At 46.5% G+C, this 14,158-nt stretch overlaps 1 protein-coding gene across 2 annotated transcripts in view; it reads left to right on the top strand.

The window, feature by feature from the left end:
• Positions 1–14,158, top strand: part of TMEM132D (transmembrane protein 132D) — a 571,936-nt gene that overhangs the window by 273,179 nt on the left and 284,599 nt on the right. The gene's annotated exons all lie outside the window — the stretch shown is intronic.

The following is a 14,158-nucleotide window of genomic DNA, read 5'->3' as shown; positions in this document are numbered from 1 at the left end:
TTCCTGTTTTCCTGAAACCTCTTTTGTGGCTCCAGAGAATTCCTAGTCTGGTCGCGTATTTTTGCCACTTTCAGGCTGGTTTTGTTTTTTGTTTTTGTTTTTGTTTTTGTTTTTTTTTTTTGCTCTGTATATTACCGAAAATTGGAAAAATAACAAGCAGATGAATCCCAGGTACGTAACACGGTATTCCTGGTGTCAGGTTATTAAACTTCATAGCTCAGGGTTTGGAAAAACACGTTTATTTTCCATTTACTTATTCTGGAATCGAGAACGTGGATCTCTGCTGATGGCTATGATACAGTTTTTTGGTTCGTTATCAGGGAGCATTTGACGCCACTTTGGGGACAGTTTGATTCATGACCCCTTCCACCTTCCTTCCCACCTTCTGTGTTCCCGGAGCACCGAGCTCTGGGTTGTCAACCCTCGGGCTCTCACTTGCGTCCTTACTTTCGTGCTCAGTGTTCTGTGAGTTTTTCCTGAAGGTTTGCTTGTAGAGGAAATGAGCGGAAAGGGAAGAAATGTGGATCTGAGTTCTGCGCTCACTGTGGAGTCACAGAATGGCACACGAGTTGACGTGATGAACTTAACCATGTCCGCACATCCAGATATGTCTGTGCCAGTCATGTGATTTGGGAAGTGTAGTTTAAAATCTCAGTAAAGTTTTTCTCGTGTTGTAAAGTTAGCAAAAAGAAGGTAGGCAGGATGGATGGATGCGTGGACAGATACATGATAGGTAGACGGGCGGGTAGGTAGTAGGTAGTAGGAAAGCAGGTATTTTTTACCAAAAGAGGAGAAGGATTTGGGGGAAGGATCTCACCCAGTCTGTTTTGTTTTCTGCCCTCTTTCTCGCATTTCCTCTGTGGGTTATTGTTAATAGTAGCCGTTGTGGTGTTTTCTATGAAATGCGAACAGGTTTGAACCATTTTAAACTTTTGTGAATTTTTGTTTGTTTGTTTATTTTGCTTTTTTGCTTTTGAATTTCTGGCCAAGAACTAATTCAGTTTGTCTTAGGGCCTGGAGGAGAAGTAAGGAGACTTTCCCGAGGTGCCTCACCCTCGTGAGGGTGTGAGCTGCTTTTCCTTGGTCAAGCAAAGGGCTTGAACACTTCTTTAAGTGGGACACTCAGCGTCAGCAGAGCACGTGGAAACACACCAGTGTATGAGGCTTGCCATTTCTCTTCTTTTATTTCTACCCGTGTCTTCTTTCAGAAGCAAGCGCCCCCAGTGGAATAGCGCGTTATTCCTTCCAAATCCTGATGTCATGACGCCATTCCCTGTGGAGAACATGCCTTGTCCCTTCATAGATTCTGATGTCCGTTCTCTGGTTCGTGCCGTGGGTCCCGATGGTCAGGGTCAGCACACGTGCACCCATAGACATGCACACTTCTGTGCGTCTGGGTTGGTAAAATGGGATCCTGATATACCGTGTATTACATGCGTATCTGTTCACCATGTGTTTGTGTCCGTGACAAGATACTGTATCCACGCAGCCTGACTCCACAGAACTCCTCATACGATGCATGTATGATGCAGGTGTTTAAGCACGTGCACACATGTACGCACACGTTGTCGTGGGATTCATCGTGCTGACGTGTGGATGGGGCAGGTTATGTTTGTGGAATCCAGTTCTTCCCCTATAGCTGGGAAGGCCCTGCCGAACGAGGGGACTGCACGTGGGGCTCTCCGTGAACGTTCGCCGGCCGCGGTTCTAGAATTACACTTCATCTCTGTCCCTACCTGTGCTGGGGGCTGCCTCCTCTCCAGTACACCTGTTTAAAAAAGTAAGGCGTAGAACAGGGTGTATATCGAAGGCCTGTTTTGGGGGAAACCCCAGAGAGAAGTACTTTTGGAGCAGAGGATCTGGCCACTGTGCTTTCTTCTGGCTGAGGTGCCAAGACGTTGGGGGAGAAGGCGGAATGTAAGTCACATAATCCTGTGAACCGTTTGGACCGTGCATTTTTCCCTCTGTGCGTGTATTACCATTTAGTAAAATGTATACAGCCGAATCGACATTTTTAAATATGATATATTCATTAGTATATCCAATTTTCTCCTCACTTCAGCATTTTTCATTTTACTTCTGTCAGCACGGTATTCAGTGAAGACACACCAAGCTCCAGTCGCGAGCGGCCCGGGAGGAGAAGCATTTCTATTTATCGAAAGAATCATCAGAAATGTATTACAGAGTGGATAGTTTAACATTAGAAGGCTTTGCTTCCGAAGTTGTCTTGCTTTATAAATTCTCCCCGCCCTCCTTGAATGCTTTTTTAGTTATTCGTAAGTGAGAATCAGATCATCAGAATGCAAAGAGGCAATCTTAATTAGCCCGAGAGTCATGGATTTCATATTGCTAATAATTCACCATGGATCACGAAGCCGTGTTAATGCAGTTAAGTCACGGTGACAGGTGTAATTTTACGGATTAAGGAGACACTTGTGGTAGTGATGGATTCAACAGGAAGGAGAGACACTCTCATCTGAGTTGAAATACATCCTTCCCTTTCTGGAGAAGTTTGGTTGCCGAAAACCTTATCATCATAGTATTAACATATGAATGTTATCACAGCTCTGGGGGCTCTTGACTGAGTGTTGCCAGGAAGTAGTATGGAACAGACCAGAATAATAAATGCTTTGCCCATCAGAATGCATCTTGCATTTTTAGAACCTCACTCGCACGGCACAAGGTAAACTGAGACCAGTGTGTGACAGAAGCCATTTATTTTTTATGTACTTGCTGTTCTCTACATTGAGAAGTGTTTTCCCAAGTTTGCCACTGTTGCCGCATAAATGATTTTAGATGGTAACACAGACACGGGTTTGAATAAATTTGAATGACATTTTTTCCCATGGATGTCGGTTCTCCAGGAAGTCTTCTGGTGGGAGTGCTCAACCTTGTCTGTACAACGCCTCTCCTTTGCCAGCAGATCGTAGACAGGCAAGGGTACACAGCTAGAATTTATTTTTTTTTTATAATTATCATTTACTTGTTGTATAGGACACTGACGTTAAGTTTATCGTAGGTAATAATTCTCGCTTTAAAATGTATATATTTCAAGAACATGAACTGCCATAAAAATAATGGATATTTCAAATAGAGACAGACATGACTCAAGTCATGACTGTATATTCAAAGTAAAAATATTCTGGCATCAATAAGTGTATCTGTAACTCTGTTAGGATTATTGGATTATTTAATTTTTAATGCAAATAGGAGTGACTGAAATAGAAGTTTATTTCTCTCTCCCCCAGAAGCAGCCTGATATAGGCCAGAGCTGGTATGTTACCTCCCCAGCCCTTCGGGGTCCCAGGCATCTGTCTTTCTTGCCTGGCACACTGGTGCAGGGCTTGTGTCCTCACAGCCTAAGATGATTGCTGGGGTGCCGGACATCACATCTGCCCTATAGAAAAAGCTCTTCTCAGTTGGGTCAACTCCCTTCCAGCAACTTTCCTGGAAACCATGCCAGCAACCCCCAATTTCCTCTTGCGTCTCATCGGCCAGGACTCAGCTCAGTGGCTGCACCAGATGTCAAAGGCAAGTGGGAAACATCATTGATGACAAACACTGGTGTGTCCAGCTCACGTCCTTTTTCTGCTCCGAAGACAGAAGAACAGACCAAGTGGATCTGGCATCCCAAATCCTCTTTCTCAGCAGTTTTTAAAAGGCAGATGCTGTGGGATTTCCAGTAGGATGATGAAAAGCACGTGGTACCTGGCGATCTCCTTCACTCGGCCAGCTCCCGGGGAGGTTTCCAGAGCTATAGAGGGAATATGGGGTAAGTCGACTCACCTTAGCAATGCAACAGAAATGTGCACCTGCAAGAAAGTTAGGACAGAGTTTGTTCAGGTGTAGATGGGACTGAGCTGAAGGAGGATGTCAAGGGGTCAGTGCCAAGTGTGCAAGAGAGAGACAGGAAAAAAGAGAGACAGAGAGAGAGGGGGGGAGAGCCAGGCTGAGTGGAGGCCCAGGCATGGGAAGCCAGGACCAGGTCCTGATGCAGACGGCAGGCTGTGCACAGGTGCGCGTGAACACGCAGAGCCGACAAGGCTTCCTCTCCGGGAGCAGCAGGGTCCCTGCTTGAGCCTCACCCCCCCCCAAGGATGTCTGAGAATGCCACGTGAGAATGAACTCAGAGACAGGGCAGAGCTGCCTGCATGAAACAGAGATGGTTTTAAACACTGATGAGTCTTCTCAGACTCGGGTCAGGAAAGATGGATCCAGGTGCGAGCAGGACAAGCCACAAGGTCAGAGGATGGAGAGAAGCTGGAATGCCGTGATCAGGTTCTGGGCTGTGGAAACTCGAATCTGCGTAGCTGGGCAAAACCCTCAGGAGAAAGAAACTCCAGAAGAGAGCGTGAGAAGTGGGAAGGAGGAGAGACCCCCTCCCCCCAAAAAACAGCCAAACAAGAGTATAAACTCAGAATGATCACAGGAACATGGGAGCTAACCTAGTTACCACTGGGTCCAGCAGTACTAATTATATGTCCAGGTAGAACTAACCTAGTTACCATAGGGGCCAACAGTACTAGTTACTCAGGTAGAACTACCTAATTACCACAGGCTCCAGCAGTACTAGTTATACACCCTGGCGGAGCCAACCTGGTTATAAGGTCCGGCACTGCACTCCCTGTACACTAAGGCAGAGCTAACCTACTCACCGAAAAGTCCAGCACCCAGGGCAACTGAAAGCTAAAGTTTTGCGCAAAAACTTTCACACCAGCAGCACCCACTGTGGCCGAAAGGCGAGCAGATTAGATGGTGTGACTTGCCCCCACCCCGCCCAAGGGGACATTGCTTGCCGTATTACAGAAAGAGGTGTTGACCCATCCACAACATGGACCAGCTCTGAGCACGTTCCCACCACATTCAGATGACATGTCCCGAGCCGCCTAGTCCTCAGACCTGCGACTCAGCAGTTCATGCTTGCTGGGGAGTGGGGACTGGCCCGACTGCTGGTGCGTGGGGGTCTTTTTCGGAAGTAAGAAACATATCGTGCCGGTTGGTAGTGGGGCTGCTTGGACCACGCTGTGAATATGCTGAAAGCCACTCACTTGTATACTTTAAAATAGTGATTTTGAAAACATAGGAATTCTATCTTAATAATAGTACAAACAAGCTTACAAGAGAGTGCCAATTTTGATTTTTAAATCCATAGGGGGCGGGAAAAATTGAGACCAGATCCATCAGAATGAGACCCCGTTCATCCCCAGGTGTGACGTCACGTGTGGCGCATGCGTTTCCCCGTCGTCTGTTCGGTGTTTTTTTCTGAAAATTCCCCTAGTGAACGTGGATTGGTTTGAATTAGGGAAAGATAAGATAGGAAAACAGAAAAAAAGTCAGCTGTCATGCACTGTGACAGTTATTGAACAGAGTCCTGGATGTTTGTCCTTGTCATTGTGCAATGGGATAAGGACTATTTTGGAATGCTGTGTCCATCTGTTGGGTTGCCCAGATTTGAAGCCAGAAAGATCTGGCTGGCCTCTTTGTTTCAGGCAGTAATCACTTGTAATGGAGACCCTATAGATTGAACACTGTTCTATTTTGCTTTAGAAAACGAAGTGTTGGGACACCTGGGTGGTTCAGTCGTTAAGCCTTTGCCTTCAGCTCAGGTCATGGTCCCAGGGTCCTGGGATCGAGTTCAGCGTTGGGCTTCCTGCTCGGTGGGAAACCTGCTTCTCCTTCTCCCACTCCCCCTGCTTGTGTTCTTTCTCTTACCATCTCTCTCTGTCAAATAAATAAAGAAAATCTTTTTTAAAAAAAGAAAGTAAAGTGTTAATGATTGCACTTTGCTGTTGTCGGCTGTAGCAAGATGACAGACCCAGCGATGGAAAATAAAGATCATGAGGGTTTTTTTATTAATGTAATTTGATTAGCTATATATTCCAGCGGTATGTCTTCAGTGAGACTCCTCAGCTCTTCTGACATCTAGAACCGGAGTTTAACCACAACAAATCCCGAGAAGATGGTGTGAAGTTGTCAAAATGATATGTGTTCCCTGTGCAACTCTGGTTTGTTTGATGCCTTAAATGCTTGCAACATTGTTACCATTGACTTAGGGATTACGATATGCATACATACTACTATTTGAATGGTGATTCCTTTCCAAAGGGTAGAAGAAACACAGGGCATGAGGGTCAGGAAATGTGATCACTATTTCTCATTTTTATGCTAGCCATCTCCCCTCACCAGAGAGGTACTAAGAGGTCAAGCATCATCTTCTTTGATACCAGCACTGCGAGATCAGCCTTTGCTGAACTCTTGGGAGCATCTCATGATCCCGCATGTGAACACAGTGAAATAGTGCAGAGCACCCTGCTAAGAAAACCATCTATTAATTGTTTTCAGAGTGCTAAAATGGCATATAATGTAGGGCGCCCGCAGCCCCACGTCCTCCCCGATTGTGGAGGATTTTATTTTATTGCCCTGCTCTAAATGAACAATTCCTAGAGTGTGAGATGAATTACGTTAGTCGCGTGTGGAGGTTTTATCGAGGATTGGGTCTGAATTTAGAACCTGTCAGAAGCGTTTCCATTCAAGTATGTTTTAATAACTTCTGCATTAGGGATACAACAGAACGAGGTATTGTTTCCAGCACTGCCGGATATTATTTCTTCTAATCGTATTGCGGGAGGAAGAAAAGATGCACATAATAAAATGCGTTTCTGAGAATAAGGAAGAACAGGGGACGCTTGTAGCAATGTGTTGAGGGAATTATAAAATGCTTCCTGCACTTCGGAGATCTGTCAATATCTGGCTACTAACGTTTAAGATGTGCGACCGTAGGACCCTATGATTGCATTTCTAGATACATCCAGCCCATTTAAAGCTTGATTACGGACACAGAGAGATGTGTCCAATGACATTTGTTGCTATATTAAAAAAAAATTAAGATTTTATTTATTTATTTGACAGAGAGAGATCACAAGCAGATAGAGAGGCAGGCAGAGAGAGAGGAGGAAGTAGGCTCCCCGCTGAGCAGAGAGCCTGATGCGGGGCTCAATCCCAGGACCCTGAGATCATGACCTGAGCCGAAGGCAGAGGCTTAACCCACTGAGCCACGCAGGTACCCCATAGTTGCTATGTTTTTAAAAAATAACTGATATCCAGAACTAAACTAAATATTCATCAAGAGGTGAAGTGATGTTTTAAAAAACAGTACATTCATATGGGGGAATCTTTTCTGACATTGTGAGGAATAGCTTAGATCTGATTACGTATGTGCATCCAGATTTTATTTATTTATTTGTTTGTTTGTGTGTTTAGTTATTTATTTGAGAGAGAGCGCAGGGTGAGGGGCAAAGGGAGAGGCAGAGTTGACGCAGAGCCCAAGGCGGGGCCTGATCCCTGGACGCTGAGACCATTCCCTGTGCCAAAACCAAGAGTCGGACACTCAACCTTCTGAGCCACCAGGAGCCCCTCGACCTAGTTCTTAATGTGTGGCAGCCTCAGGTTGACCTGAACATTCGGGGCAGCGGGGAGTGGGAAGGTTGAGTACCATGTCCGATGTTACCTCTCAGGTACTTACAAGAGAGACACACGGACCTGTGCTGATTTTGAGGGAAACACTGAGTTATTACAGACAGAGACGGGGTGAGACATAGCCACTCTGTGGAAGTCCAGCCTCGGTGCACGGCTCGGAGGGAGGTGTGTGGGGAGGGTGGAGGAGACGGCTCGGGGATCTTCCCAAGACCGCACTGCACTTTCTGTACCGGGAAATGGAATTTTCCTTGTGCTGCTTCCATGAGAAACATACAGACTGAGGATGGTGGCATAATTCCGGCACTTGACATTACAGTGAAGGGGAAATCAGGAGCCCAGTTCTCTCTGAGATTATACCTGCCGCGGACTCATTCACCACTTCCCGACTGCCCCTCCCCCAATCCCATGATGCAGAAGCAAGGGGAAGGGTGAGCTTTGCCTTAATTTACCCTTGTGTTGCTTTACTTTTATTGCGTCCATATGTTTGATAGTTACTATCTCCCCTTTGCAAGGAGAGTGCCGGATTTAGAATTAAATTTTTAGCACCCGCTCTCAGCGGACGACAGCCATGAGTTGGCACCACTTGTCCTTACTTGCAGAAGCTGTCTTTGCTGTCTGTCGGACCTCCGGAGTGCGCCCGGCTCAGGTGCTCGCGGCCCTTGCCGCCCCCTGCCACAAAACGAGCGGCCGCGGCGTGAGTAATGACCGACCGGCAGCGACAATCAGGTCCCGCCGCTCTCTGGGTTTGCTTCCAAGTGATTCAGCCGCATGCTCTGCTGCCGGGCATCGTGGCCGAGGCTGGGCTGCTGGCTGGGTGTGATTTCACAACGCCGGCCCAGCTCTGCATTCGTTCACTGGAATCACCAGAAGCGTCTTGTAGCAGGCATGTCTCACGGGACACCGAGCAGCCCATCTAGAAACCTGCGGAGAGCTCTTCGCCTTCATATACGTTTCTGAGCTGGAGATGCATGGGGAGGGAATGCGTGTGCATGTGTCCGCGTGGGTGTGTGTGTGTGCACGCCATATGTGCACAGCCCTTAGAGTCCTGGTCTCCGAAGGTGGGAAACATTATCAGCGAAAGTCCAATGGGGGAAAATATGTCTGTGTCTGTCTCTGTGCACATGTATCATTATCTCTGTCTCTTCTATATCTGTATCTTTTTCTGTATCTTGCTCTGTCCTGTCTCTATTTATACTTGCACATATGCATAATAGGGATATATGCATAGTGCAAAATGCTATTTTTTTTGCCTTTGCTAAGAGTCAGGCGTCTCTGTGGTCATAATTGTTTTCATAGGTGTTCATTGCACAACAGGTGCATGGATCCCTGCATACCGTAGATGAGGGTGAAGGAATGTTCCAGGGCACAGCCTGCCTTCCAATCCTTTAGCTGTCTGGGCTGCTCTGGTCTCTGCCTTCTTGCTCCTGGGAGCACCTGCAGACGTGCCGCATCTCCACGTTTCCCTGGTGTGCTTGCTCAGCTTCACGAAGCAAACACCGTGTTTGGATTATCTGTTTCTTGAAGGCCTGGGGAGCACTTTAGAAAGATAATAGTGTTTCATGGAACGTTAAAAAAAGAAACAAAACGAGAATTATAGGATCCATCCAAAGTAGCTTAATTTATAGTCCCACTGTGAAAAATATCATCTTGTTTCTCAGGTTCTAAAAATTTCATTCTGATTATTGTTCTGTTGGACGGGATGGCTTCTTTTATTTTTAAATGTACAAGTTTTGGATTTTCTATCATGTCTAAAAGCGCCTTTCTTCTGACAGCTCTCTGCTTCCGTGCTGTGTGCCAATTAGTTCAAGAAGTCTCCCCGATGACTTGTTCGCCTTTAGCTCTTGTGGTTAATTTTGTCATCACTGAGCCTAGCATACCTTCTCCTTCTAGGCCTCATTGGAGAAGGAAGCAAGAAGGTCACGGAACGTTATATTCTTACTTAGTGCCCTTCCTTTTCTTTTGGAGCTTTGGAGTTATAAATTATATATCATAAAATTCACCCATGTGAAGTATGCAGTTAAATGGGTTTTAGAAAACTTCAACTATCACCGCAATCTGGTATCAGAGCAAACTTCCATTACCAGAAAGTCTTTTTTTTTTTTTTTTTTTTTTTTTACTCATCTGCTGTGAATTCCCACCCCCCCAATTCCAAGGGGATTGTCTCCATAATAGTGCATTTCCCAAAATAGCCCAAAGTGGAAACAACTCCCGTGTCTCCCAGCTGGTGAGTGGCTAAAACACTGAGCAACACCTTCGCCATGGAACAGGACCCAGCGATGGAGAAGGGCGCCCCGTGTGTGTGAGCAGGGCGTGGCTGACCCTCGGCAGCATGCTGCTGCGGGCAAGAGCTCAGCAGCAGGAGCTGGTGTGTTCTAGCCTCCACTCACGTGCTGTTTCTAGAGCTCATGTCACGGCAGTTCGTAGTCAACTTCTCACTGGGGTCCACCAAGTTAGTGGGCAGTAGGTGACTTCATTATGTCCTGAATTACTCTTATTTTCCTCTTTTTTATAGATGAATTTGCTCTTTTAGGAGATTTCAAACCTTTTTCTCAGTGGAACCTTATCCTCAGTGTGAATGCTCAGTGATCAGAGGCCAAGGAAATGATCAGGGACCAGCCAGCACTTGGACTTTTTCATCTCCCTGTTTTGAGGAGAGGCATCTCATTGGACCGGAGAGGCTGATCAGTAAATGTGGGGGCTCTCGGTCCTTTCTCTTTGTCCTAAAGTACACCTAGTTTTTCTGCCAGAAATAAGATGATGACCTCAGCCCCATTACCAGGTCATGGCCTCCTGACTACAATCTGAATTCTAAAATAGTCCAGGGAGAAAAAAGGAGTGGGTGTTTCAGTTGTGGACAGATGGCAGCTTAGGATATAATCAGGTCAGGGTCAGTTTCAAAATGTGCAGCAATCTTTTGGAACTCTGTAAGCGTAAGCAGGTGTCTTTCCACTCTGTTGACGTCAGAGTGAGTCCCTGGGATCGTCTCTGTCACCACATAGCATGGTGCCTGTGTAACTTTCGGACCCCGGGTTGCTCACAGGAGGTGATTGTGATGACCCACTCCTGGGGGCAGTTGGAACCCGGATGAGAACGGCATTTTACTTGGTGCGTCAGTGCTTATTACAACAGAGCCTCTCGGAGAAAACCAGCATGGACCCCTGAGAAAGGGATGTGACGGGGTGTCTAGGGGCCATGTGGTGTCGGTGTTAAAAGCTAATGGCCGTTGGCTTTGATACGGAGATGTGGGATGTCTTCAGCATGTGCCACTGGGTAGTTGTGGGCTTAGACGGTTGCTTTCCCACGAAATCATTCAAAGGGAGGGGTGACGGGTGGAAGTCACTGGAGGTGGCCCACGTTTCGCAGAGCACTTGCCTTCCCTGCCCCCACCGGCAGGATGGCCCGTGGGCTCCTTGAATTCCACGCTCTCCAGCGGAAGTAAAGTTACTCAGAAGGGAGCTTGTCTTCCCGAAGCGGAAACAAGGATCACTTGGGTACCAAAGTTAGCAGTGACATCCAAGCCACGCAAGACGTCAGCACGAGTGAGATCTAGGATGAGTTTTCCGCCTGCGCCGGGCACTGAATGCTGTGTCATCTGTGTCGCTGTGGACGGGTCATGGGTATTACAGAAGCATCAGGCTGTTGTGCCCCAGGGTAGAAAGGGTCCACCGTGTGTTATTCAATGTCCACTACGTCATTTTGGGTACGGCCTGGCGCTGTCCTCCTGTCTGGTTTTGGCACCACCTGGCCCATATTCCTGGAGCCCCTCACGGCACGTGGCGTGTCTTAACTGTTGTCTCTTGTGCTTATCCTGACTGCCCCACAGTGACCACTAAACATGGGTCCCCATCCTTTTTGGGGCCGTGGACTGCGTTGGCAGCTCCCTCAGGCCTAGGAATCTTTTCTCCAAATACTTTTTTTCATTTCATGGAATCAAACTCATAGCAGACCCGAGGCAGGCGGGTAGAGGGAAACACAGTTCAAAAAAAATTTTTTTGTGATGCAATAGAATGTGCTTCCTTCCTAAAACCCTGCAGAGGAAGCCTAGGAGCCCATATCATCACCGCTGTGACTTTAAACAATGTGAAAGGCGGAATCTGTTTTGAAGTATGTATTCCAAATTCAAGATGACGTGAAGGTCACTGCCAATTCAGTTGGTGAAGTCACCGTCCTCACGGCTCTGGCTCTCGCCTACATTCATTATTGACGGGTGTGCTCAATTTTCAGTTCAAGGCTACAAAATATATATATATTATAATTCTAATATAAATGCACTTCCCCATCCACGTTTACAGACCCCTGAATTCCATCTCCTTGGGCCCCAGATTAATGGCCCGTCCTTCAAACAAGTTCAGGTTCTTTAAAATGGGAGGAGACGTAATTAAAGAACAAAATATGTTTCAACACATCAACCTCCCTATGCAGCAGTTGAGAAAGATATTTTATATTACAACTTCGCATAACTACAATTGCAAACAACAGTCAACCTTCCTGGGACTTCCCGTTTAGAGAAGCAGTAGATCCGTGTGTGTGCCAAGTCTGTTAAAATGTTCATCCCTCTTTGGGTCCTGTATTCTAGGAACTAATCCTGAATTCCTCATCAGAAATACAATGCATAGACTTGGTTTTCACATTTCCATTAATAATAAAAATTTGGAATCTGCTAACTAGGTAAGGATGGAGGAATAATTGAGTGACTTTAGCGTAGTCATGTAGCAAAATGTAACCGGGCTAATAAAATGGTGTTTTCAGACATTTATTGGCACAAGAAAGTGCTCTCAATTGTCTGTGCACACACACACACACACACACACACACACACTCACGATATAGTCAAAAGGCTAAAGGTGAAACGGGACAAAATTCAGTAACAATGAGATTATGGGTGATATTTATTTTGTCCTGAATTCAAGCTGTAGACTTTTTTTTTTTTTTTAAGATTGTATTTATTTATTTGACAGAGATCACAAGTAGGTGGAGAGGCAGGCAGAAAGAGGGAGGGAAGCAGGCTCCCCGCTGAGCAGAGGGCCCAATGCGGGGCTTGATCCCAGGACCCTGGGATTATGACTTGAGCCAAAGGCAGAGCTTTAAGCCACTGAGCCACCTAGGCGCCCCCAAGCTGTAGACTTTTTTGAGAACCTACTCTATGCTATAATCCAGAATCTACTGGATTATACAGTAGGTCACTGTCATACGTGACGTCTGTTCTTGTGGGTCTCACAGCCTCCATCTTACCTTTGTTGACATTTGCCAGGCTTGACCAGAAGCTTGCATTGGTTTTATTAATTACAAAAATACCCGGGGGATCTACTTCTTTGTTATTACAGACGTGCCTTAGAGAAATGTACGCATTTCCTTCAAGAGTGACGTCAGGATTGACGTGAAGGGAAACAGTCCAGGCGTTGGTGAAACTGCTGACTCTTGGAAGAAGAACCGTCTTCAGAAATTGTCTTCCGAGCATCTCGACCATTACATACATTGTTCCTTTTTTGTGTTCCCATTCAAGGACGTAATACTAAATTCTCTTTGGACTGCAAGAATGAAAGTACCTGCAGTGCTTATGAGCTATAACCTGCATTGATTATCTTTTAGCCAGATAAATTAAAATCGATTTGTTCTGTTACATAACAGCCCCAGAACATACATTAAAATCATATAAAAACAAAAGAAATCAACTAGTTCTAATGCCATTGATAGCATCAGAAGTTGGATTTTTCTTTTCAAAGCATAAGTATCATAAAAAAAAAACCCAATCATGATTTCCCCTGTTCTTTATTCACCCGAGCCAGCCACAGAGAAGACTGTCTCCAAACTAATTTCAGAGTGACCTTGTGATGGGGTTATGAGCCTAAGAAATTGTAGCAGGAGCCTCAGGCAGGATTTATGAGAAAATGTGAATTGGCTTTTGCATGGAGAAGGAAAATTTCATTTAGTATTTATTGTCCAGCGCTATTTGAACATAGGGCAAGGGGATGGCTTGACCTCCTTGAGGACGGTCCTGAGCCCTGTGCCAGCCCTGGGGGCTGGAAACATCAGACACAGCACCCGGCTCAGAGTCCTCCAGACCTAATGACTAGACCTGTCACACTCGCCTCTGCTGTATGAATGTGTTCTAGAACCTCAGGGAAACGTCTTTCCACTGAGGTACAGTGTCTGCTTCTAGCCACCTGCACACAGACAAGGTGACCACAGACACCTTGCATTGGTTAAGAAACCAATATTTGCCGACCTCTCGTAGGCGTTGTGCCCTAACCACTCTAAGCCTCGCCGTCCATTCTCCTAACACCAAGGGCAGAGCGTTCACTCCCATTTTGTGGGCCATGAAGCTGAGACCCCGCCAGAGGCAGGTCGCGTAGATCATTCCCTGAGACGGGATAAGCGATGCCTCCGTCCCTCAAAACAGGTCTCTGCCGCGCTCCTCGCACCTGCCGTGAGACTCGGTCTGGAAACGGGCACACTGTCTTGAGTTGTCCCGTAGACCCAGTATGGTGAGACTCTAATGGTCCTCGTGGGGTTTGAATCCACTGGGATCAGGGATCTGATGGGATCACAGGGGGACGAGGAGCCAAGCTGAAGGCAAAGGACTGTGGGTTCTTCCCTGGAGTCTTTGTGAAACCAGCCGTAACCAGCCGTGCTAGTGCCTCGTGGCAGACTCCTGCCTGCTGGGGCTGGAAGAGAGGGGGTG

Source organism: Mustela erminea, chromosome 13, assembly GCF_009829155.1.
Source record: "Mustela erminea isolate mMusErm1 chromosome 13, mMusErm1.Pri, whole genome shotgun sequence".
NCBI classification, from domain to species: domain Eukaryota; kingdom Metazoa; phylum Chordata; class Mammalia; order Carnivora; family Mustelidae; genus Mustela; species Mustela erminea.
This window is presented reverse-complemented; position numbering and strand designations above follow the sequence as displayed.